Source organism: Macrobrachium rosenbergii, chromosome 9 (genome assembly GCF_040412425.1).
Source record: "Macrobrachium rosenbergii isolate ZJJX-2024 chromosome 9, ASM4041242v1, whole genome shotgun sequence".
NCBI classification, from domain to species: domain Eukaryota; kingdom Metazoa; phylum Arthropoda; class Malacostraca; order Decapoda; family Palaemonidae; genus Macrobrachium; species Macrobrachium rosenbergii.
In genome coordinates this window covers 898,005-908,004 of record NC_089749.1, presented here as the reverse complement: position 1 = coordinate 908,004, position 10,000 = coordinate 898,005, and the positions used below count along the sequence as shown (strand labels likewise).

The 10,000-nt window shown below is 36.1% G+C and overlaps 1 protein-coding gene across 4 annotated transcripts in view; it reads right to left on the bottom strand.

The window, feature by feature from the left end:
• Window positions 1–10,000, bottom strand: part of LOC136841355 (opioid-binding protein/cell adhesion molecule-like) — a 54,671-nt gene that overhangs the window by 20,887 nt on the left and 23,784 nt on the right. The gene's annotated exons all lie outside the window — the stretch shown is intronic.

The following is a 10,000-nucleotide window of genomic DNA, read 5'->3' as shown; positions in this document are numbered from 1 at the left end:
ATATATATATATATATATATATATATATATATATATATATATATATATATATATATATATAGAAATGTCTTTAAGATGAATTCAAGAACCTTGGTATGACACACTACTAGCAGGAAGGAAGTAAAGAAGGCACTAAAGAAGATGAAAAATGGTAAAGCAATAGGACCAGATGAAATTCCTGCAGAGGTGTAGAAGAGCCTGGGAGAAGAAGGAATAGACATACTGAGGGACCTAGCAAAGAAAACATACAATTAGGAACAGATACCAAAAGAATGGAGGGAAAGCTTTGTTGTGCCTATCTATAAAGAGAAGGGTGACATCCAGGATTGTGCAAACTACAGGGGAATAGTTATTGTCTCACACCATGAAAATCTGGGAAAGAGTAATGAATCAAAGAATTAGAGAAGAAACATCTGTATGTGAAGAACAGTTTGGTTTCATGCCAGGAAGAGGAACGACAGAGGCATTCTTTGCCCTCTGACAGATGATGGAAAAACACCGGGAAAAGCAGAAAGATCTTGAAAAGGCATATGACAGAGTCCACGCCAAGAGATTTGGAGTTGTATGCGAGTAAAGGGAACACCGGAGAAGTATGTGAGATTGGTCCAAGATATGTGTGAAGGAGCAAAAACGCAAATTAGAAGCAGTGTTGGGTTAAGTGAATGGATACCAATAAGATTTGGTTTACAGCAGGGATTTGCTTTAAGTCCATATCTTTTTGACCTGATAATGGATGTGCTATCTCAAGGAATAAGAGACCAATCCCCTTGGCATGTTATTTGCTGATGACATCGTGTTATGAAGCACCAACTGAGGGGTAGTGGAGTCAAAACTAGAGCAATGGAGGAAGGTACTGGAAGACGGGGAATTAAAGATTAGCAGGAAGAAGATTGAATACCTAAGTTTTAATGGAGATCAAGCCTCCGAGATTAGTATGGAAGGGACAAAGTTGAACCGAGTAGAGAAATTTAGGTATCTTGGTTCAGCAGTGGCTGATGATAGAAATTTGGATGTAGAACTAACACACAAAGAGTGCAGGCTAGATGGAAAAATTGGAGAAAGATGTCAGGTGTCTCGTGCAACCGCAGAGTCAACATAAAGGTTAAAGGAAGAGTGTATAGGACAGTAGTGAGACCAGCTTTGATGTATGGCGCGGATATATGGCCGGTAACTAGAGTGCAAGAGAAGAAATTGGATGCGGTAGAGATGAAAATGCTCAGGTGGATTTATCGAATAACAAAAATGGGCAGGATAAGAAATGAAAGAATAAGAAAAACTGCTAAAGTCGTAGAGCTATCAAAGAAGGCCCAGGAAAGAAGACTGCAGTGGTATGGCCGTGTGATGAGAAGGGACGAGACATATGTAGGGAGGAGAGTGATGCGCGGGGGGAGGGGGGTGACTGGTGGGAGAGCAAGAGGAAGATCGAAGCGAAGGTAGGTGGATGTAGTTAGAGAAGACCTGAGGGACAAACAATTGTCAGAGGACGATGTGGTTGGCCGTGCCAGGTGGGGAAAGCTGTCAGGCACATCGACCTGCATAAAAGTGGGAAAAGATGCAGAGAAAGAAGAATAATATATATATATATATATATATATATATATATATATATATATATATATATATATATATATATATATGTATGTGTGTGTGTGTGTGTGTCTGTGTGTGTGTGTGTGTTTGTGTGTATGTGCGTTTATAAATGTATAGTTTTCGTCATTTTTTCACTTTTTTGAAAAGGATAACTAGTCTCCATTTTAATGTTGCTTTTAGAATAGAGGCATTGTCGATACAACCGTATGTGAAAAACTTTCAAACAGGCTGGGTACCTTTGCTTTTTCATAATATCTCTCTCTCTCTCTATATATATATATATATATATATATATATATATATATAAAAGCAAAGTAAATGCCAGCCTTGTTTGAAAGATTTCATTCTTCCGTAATGTCAGAGAAAACTGCACCTCCAAAAATACGTAACATCCTGTTATTATCGACAATGCCTCTACTCCTAAAAGCAACATTAAAAAGGAGACTGTTCAATCCTTTTCAAAAAAGCGAAAAGGGACGAAAAGCGTTGAACTCGGAGAAATATTTCACTCAACTTGGAGATGAGAAGAAGAGCTATGAGTTTATTCTGACTTCGGTTAATGAAGCCGAGGCATTCGGAAAATGTAGGACTTGAGGAAAATGTGAATTTCTCTTTTAGAAAGGAGATGGGACTTATGAAATGAAGAAGGTATTATTTACTTGGAGTGGGTTCCTTTATATGTTTTGGAGGGGGGTTGGGTGACTGTCGTCCGGTTCGGGCTTTGCGTATTTTTACTTTTCAGTCAAGATATACCATTGCTTTTTTGTTTATATTTGATACTTTTATCCGTCTTATTGTAAATATAATTAGTAATTTTAAGTGCGATGAGTTTTTTTTGTAATTTTATTTCTTAGTCCTTTTTAATATAATTTGCTTTAATTCTACAGATGAACATATTACTGAGATAAACATGATATTTTCAGTTACTTCAAATGTTATTTCACTGTCAATTTCGAAACAGAATTGTCTTATTCTCTGTCCATCCACATAGTATCTTGCCAGCTGTTAAAGACCTTCCCACTAATTTCTTTCGTTGGCAAGATCCACATTTTACATGAATACGTTCAAATGAAAATGATATTATTGATATGTATTTACTCATGAACGCATTAGCTTATAGTGGCAATCTATGCTTCTCCCAGTATTCATTTTGTAGTGGATGTTTAACTGTTGGTTTAAATACCTAATATCACACGTAATTATATTCTCTGAATTTATTGCGCGACTTACAATAAATATTTGATGGCCGGTTCGAGTTGCAGCAGCCAATTCCTGCTCATATATATATTTGATGTTTGTGAGCACTAAATATTGCGGCAGGATAAATCTGGATTATGCAATTGTCCAGGAATAATAGATCAAATGAAACAATCATAGTTCACACATATTCCAGTACTCTAGCTATTTTCAGTGCTTACATTATTCGTAATCCTGTGCTTAACATGTTTTCCTTCTTTACTCTTATTGGTTTTCTTTTTTTGGTCTTGCTTTCACTTCTCCTCTTGTTAATCCGACCACTTTTCCATTTATTCCTCTCCTTTCTCCTTCTGTCTCCTATTTCTCATACTCTCACGCTCCCTCTTCCTCTCTTTCATATCAAACGTATTTTCCTTTCCATCTTCAGTGGTCATTCTTCCTCTTATTTTCCCTCTTTATAGATCTAATCTTCCTCATTCTCTTCTTCCTTCTCCTTCTGTCTCTTATTCCTCCTCTTTCCTTTCTTCTTCCTCTCTTTCCTACTAATGTAGTTTCCTTTCAATCTTCACTGGTCATCATCAGTATTCTCCCTCTTTGTACTTCTGCTACTGTAATCTTCTGTATTCTCATCTCCCTTCTCGTCTCTCCGGTTTCTTTCCCTTCCACCTCCTTCATCCCCTCTTTCTTGCCATATATTTTTTGCTTTCTGTCATCACTGGCCATTTACCTAAAGCATATTCCTCGTGATTTATCACTCTCTTACTTACTCCCAATCTCCTCTCTCGTGTCTCACGGTTTCAGTGAAGGTTTAGGGAGGTTTATCGTGTGCTTAGATATTTTTTATTATCATTTTACTCTCGTACAGATTACTTTTAATTTTAGTTTTGTCCTTATTATTTAGTTTTTAACTTGATGTTACCTTCATTCTTCGATCAAAATCAGTATATAATCGTCAATTGATGCCACTATACTCTTTACTTATGTCAAGTAATTTCTTAGGTTTTGTATGACTGCAGTTGTTTAACGGATACTTTGGTTTTTTCAGCCTTCATTTATCTAAATAGTATTTAATTTTTCAGGTATTGTTCTCCCATCTTTATCATTAAGAGTAAACAACATAAAAATGACAACTACTGCGGACAACACAATTTGCTACTACTTCATTTACGTAAAGGTAAGTTTTCCTTCAATGATTGTAACCTTTAATTACTTTATTTCTAATTCATACTTGCGTAATATGACTGCCTTTCACAAATATTCCAAAATTGTAACTTTTTTTGGTGTTTTATTCGGCTTATCCTTGCTTGCAATGTGTATCTTAATTTGTATTTGATATTTCAGGTAAGATGACTTCGTTTCATCCATTAGCAGAACAGTATAAAATTCTAGTTTTATGCCGATAACAAGGTGAGTGAAATTAATTACTGTTATATTTGCATGTCGTTAGGTCATACAATTCAACAGTTTTCCATTCAGGTATTTTATTTATATTGAAATTCCCACATGATTTCAGTATATATAAAACTCTCTTCTTCGACGTTCGTAACCTAATATATTATTCCGTTTTGGCATGACGTATAATTTTAAATTTACAAGTATAATTAAGTAATTCATGTCGTTCACTGTTAAAATAGCATTTTGATATAATAACATTATCTCATTATCTACGAGAGTGATATAATACTCATGTAGATAATGACGTAATGTTATCTGGTAGTTTTATATATATATATATATATATATATATATATATATATATATATATATATATATAATGTATATATAATATATATATATGTGTATATAACTGAATCACTGAAAATATGGAACATGAATATATATATATATATATATATATATATATATATATATATATATATATATATATATATATATATATATATATATTAAAAAGATAAAATCATAAGGAAGAAACACTACCAGTCCTCGCAGCACACCAATGTTCTCTCTTTCCTCCGTGGATTTTATCTTTTATAACCTATATATATATATATATATATATATATATATATATATATATATATATATATATATATATATATATATAACATTATCTCATTATCTACGAGAGTATGATAAAAGGCTATCAGCTACGCTTGTTGGCCATCCCGAGGATAAAAGCAGTGCGTGTATTAATTCCTCACATACTTTCCCCTAACTTCAGTTACTTGAAGTCCAAGCACTGCCATTCCTCCCGGAAAAACGATTGTATCATGACCTTCAGATACTCCTCCATTTCATAAATGCCTTTATCGTCATTCTCTAAATGGCGGTCACACAGGTGGGATTGAAATTTTGGTAACAGTCAGAGGTCAGACGGTTCCAGGAGCTTGAGTCGGCTACTCAGGGCCACTTGTTGGCTGCTTCAGCCACTATCACCTACTCTGTGTGATAGGGCATTTGTGCTGGCACAGCAGACTCCCTCTTGCTGGTTTCCTCTGTGTTTCTCCTTGATAACCTTTGGTAACTATTAATCGACTTCCATTCCAGCTTCCTTTACACAGTCTTGCAGTCCAACTTCTCAAACTTACTTCTTGGCGCATTTGGAGGGATTTCTCCCAGTTTAATATTCAGTTTCTAGTACTTAGTTTCTGAATCTCTTTATCTTGCTGTCCAACCACTCCATCTTCCTCTTTCCGATGTCCTAAAAGCTGAATTTTATATAGATTTGTGAAATGTAGGCCGTTACAGCCTAAATTTCATAAATCTATATAGAAAAATTCTAATCGGTTATCAAATAATTTGATTATTTGACTTCTTTTTTGCGCTGAGTGCTGAAATATAGAAGCCATCACATTTTTAGAACTTTTTTGGAAAGGTAAAGAAACGATTGTTTCTTGATGAAGGCGGTAGGAATTTTATCGATAACTAACTCCTTAAAACGAAAAAATGTAATACAACAAAACATTGAATAGCATAACCTTTCGATACCAGACGGCTTCATAATCATATAGAACGGACCAAACAACTTAATAACTGTCACGTGGGGGGGAGGTGGCTTGGGGGTGGGAGGTTGACAGCCAGAACAGGCCTGGTGTCGTTGGGGGGTTGGGATGGGCCTCTGGCTAGGGTTAGGAGGTATTCTGCCGTTAACAAAGGTCAATGGAATCACCCGACTCCTCTTGATGACTGTAATGGGCATCAGCCAGCGTGTAATGGAATTAACCTCTAATTACATCGCCCACTTGGACATGGTAGATGATCTACGATGATGTGAACAACAGGTATAAACGCAAATAGAAAGGAAGGGAAATCATTCGCTCATGCTGCTGGTATGAAACGATGGAGAACAGTTTTCACTGTTTAAGCTCCTGGTCTCTGTTTTCGTTATGTGCATGTTAGCAGCTTGGGTGCAGATCGATTCAGTCAGAGCATTGTTCACTTCTGTTATGTTTACAGATGCATACACTGATGAGGAGACTTGATTTGTTGTTAGCAGGAAAGAGATTAGATCAGAATAAAAGATATGTTGTGATGGGAATTTTAGTTTTCTGTTAAAGAAAACTACTGTATAGTGCCGGCTTTGTCCGCACTTTTTCTGTCCGCCCTCAGATCTTAAAAACTACTGTGGCTAGAGGGCTGCAAATTGGAATGTTGGTTGTCCACCTTCCAATCATCAAACATACCAAATTGCAGCCCTCTAGCCTCGGTAGTTTTTATTTTATTTAAAAGTTAAGTTAGCATAATCATGATTCTTGCAACGATACTTGGATACCTCACCGGAGCTGTAGGTTAAAGTTTCATAGGCCGTGGCTCATACAGCATTATACCAAGACCACCGAAAGATAGACCTATTTTAGGTGGCCTTGATTATACGCTGTAGCGGCTTTACAGAAAACTCGATTGGGCCAAAGAAACTTCGGCGCATTTTTTTACTTGTTTAATCTATGTTTTGGTTTCTGCTGTTCATCCCGATTATTTTGTGCAGATTGAGACACTTGCGAATCGCCTATGAGCAAAAATCCTGGCTGGCATAAGACCGCCTCAGTCGAAAGTAACCAACCCTCCTTAATACAGAGAGTAACGAGTTAACAAGCATGGCGACGCCCAATGAAATCAAATGGAGTAACCTCCAGACATTTTACGATTTCTCAAGACTCAGAACCTCAAGTGAGAAGAGCAACGGAAAGCGTCCTTATATCAGAGCGAGAAAGATAGATGCTATCACCGTGTGAGCGAGATTTTATGTCTTTTTCTTAGGGAAAAAAGTTCTATATCTTCGGCAACGTAGATGGCAGTCTAGATTCTCGAGTACGATAGCTGCCTACGCTGGCAGAAGGCATTATCTGTGTTTTTATCGTTACCAGGAGAGAGAGAGAGAGAGAGAGAGAACGTTGCCTTACATTTTTCTCATGTAATAATTTTGATAGCCTCCTTAAAGGAATGAGAGATTCATATACAACTGAAAACGCTATTACCACAAAATAATTCTCTCTCTCTCTCTCTCTCTCTCTCTCTTTATATTTAAGGTTGTTCGGTGCAATCACTCCTTTCCCCTTGGATCTAATTTTTTCTCGTCTTCCCCTATCGCTATATCATGGCAACTAATCCTCAGTCTTGATATTAGTTTCTGGCATTTTATACCTCGATTTTCTTCCCTCTATTTCGTTGATTATTGCTCAGTTACTCTCTCTCTCTTTTTTATCTATCCCTTTTCCATTTGAATTATACAATCTTCGTCTCGCTCCATAATATTCACGTTTGCATGGAAGGAATTTCCTCGCGTTAATTTTCTGTTCTTCCTTATTCTTTTGCATGTCTGATTAATATCCGTTTTCCACTTTCCCCTTCTTCTTCTTCTTCCTCCTCTTCTTTATTCAGAAGCAGAATTTTTTCTGAAATGTCTCTCCAAATCATTTCTGCTTCCATTTCCATCCTCTTTGATAACCATTATCGCCCGTTTTCTTTCGTACGGCCTTTTTTTACTTTTCCTACTGTTACTTCATCTCCTCTTCATATTTCGAATAATCCGTTAATGAAATTGCAAGATTATTTGGCAATCTTACCCAGATATCCTTATAATAAAAAACACATTCTGAACTGTATCGAATCGTTTACTAACATAATACGAGTGTCATTTAAGAATGGGGCATGAAATGGACAAAATGTAATATGATTCCCTTTCATAAATATGAAAGAGTATTTATATATGGGAGCATTAACGCGCGGAGGTTCATCTGTCAAGCCTGTGGTAACATGATAGATTAGCAGAGGTCCTTGACAATAATTAATCTCCCTCCAGTGTCATGACGAATATTTTTCTTTGTCGATTTGTCTTTGGCTGTAACCTCTTTCAAGCTTTTTTGACGGGAATCAACAGTTATCTCTCATACGGTTTATTAGGTACTTTATTGGTATTTACAAACTCAATGCATATCCCAGAACCACCAAGAAATAAAAAATAGAGAAACGTTATACATAACGTCATCATTCTTTATGGATAATCTTTTCGATTCGGTGAAAAGGGTAGGTTCTGCATTTGTTTTGCTCTGTTTACAGTCAATATCCAGGTACTCTTGAATATTCTATGCTCTTTTGTATTTGTGAATATTCTTATTACCTGTCTGTTGATGTTTTAATATTATTTTGCTTGGCAATTCAATTAATTTTTCCCTTATTCTGTTGGTGGCTTTTATCTCAGCCAGCTTCAGTTTTGCAATTATGTTCTTTTAATACTTCCAATGATTTGAATTTTTGCCCCACCGCCCTTGTCACTAAAGCTTATAGCCCTTTTAAAATAATTTACCATAGGATGCACCATGACTCTTTCTGCTCTTTCTCTCAAAAGATCAACTTAGATACTTAGCACATTTAGGCAAAAAGTAGAATACATCAGTTTGCTTTCTCTTCAGAACCCAACTATTTTCTACAGAATCCGACCCAATACTTACTTCAATCTCTACAGAATTGGGCACTATATTTTCAGACTTCACACTCTGACACCTGTACGGTATTTTGAAACTTATTTCCTGATATACTGACCTCAGTGTTTCACTCTCTTAGCACCGAAATTTAAAAGAGCATTCTACTTTCCTCTACAACCTGTCTTTATTTCGATATTTAATTTTCTTAGAACTGGACTGTATTCCAACTCTTCATATCGTCTCCTCCGATTCTTCACATCCCTGAATCAGATTATGTTTTGACATTCGCACTTTACATAACACGAGTCTATGTCAACACTATCCTCTCGGCTTAAAATAGAGGATATGAAGAGTTGGACAAAGTCCAGTTCTGAGGAGGTGATATATCGAAACAAAACCAGTTTCTAGAGTAAAGTTCTTATAAAGTGTGGTTCCAAGAAAGGGAAGTATCCCTTTCAGAACCTGACCATAATCCAAAACCTGATTCTGCTCTTAAAACCCTAACACTTTTCCTAGAAGCTGACTCGATGTCAACAATTTGTTTTCTTCTTAGATATGGATTATATTACAACACTTTCTTAGTTAGAAAAACTGATTATATATTGGTAATCTTTCCTTGAAGAACCAGATTACGTATATCAACTCCGGTGTCTTTAAGATTTTTTTTTTTTTTTGTCTCTTGGACAGAACGCCATTTCGACATTTTCCTCTCTCTCAACTGGGCTCGCCCATTCCCCAACAGCTATTGTTTCTGGTTAATATGGAAAATGGTGTATAACTGGATCTGTTGTTCATTTTTAGTATGCAGATTTGATTTTCTCTGTTGAAATACCAGGACAAATTAATTCAGAGGTCTTTCAACAATTTCCATTTTTCCAAATTCTCACTGTATCTCGGAAAATGTATTCTTAATTGAAATTTCGGTTTTGTAGGTTAACCGAGGGGAGATTATTTTCGAAAATTCTCCATTTTTTTTTTGTTACAGATTTTTAATGAACGGATTTTTTATCATGATATATTTTCTAAACATTAAAATTTTGATTTCTTAATAAATAATATTATATTAATTACTAACTGACCAACCTGGCGCTTCCCGGGAAAACTCTGAAGGACTCAGAGAAATTTTCCTACACTTCCTCGTGCTGACTGTCCCTTTTATTGATATATGACTGCGCTGACTGTCCCATTTATCTAGGCATTGCTGTGGTGACTGTCCCTTCAACCCAGGTATTACTGTAGTGACCCTTTTATCTAGTTATTACTGTGGTGACTGTTCCATTTATTCATATATTACTGTGGTGGCTGTCCCTTTTGTCCAGGTATTACTC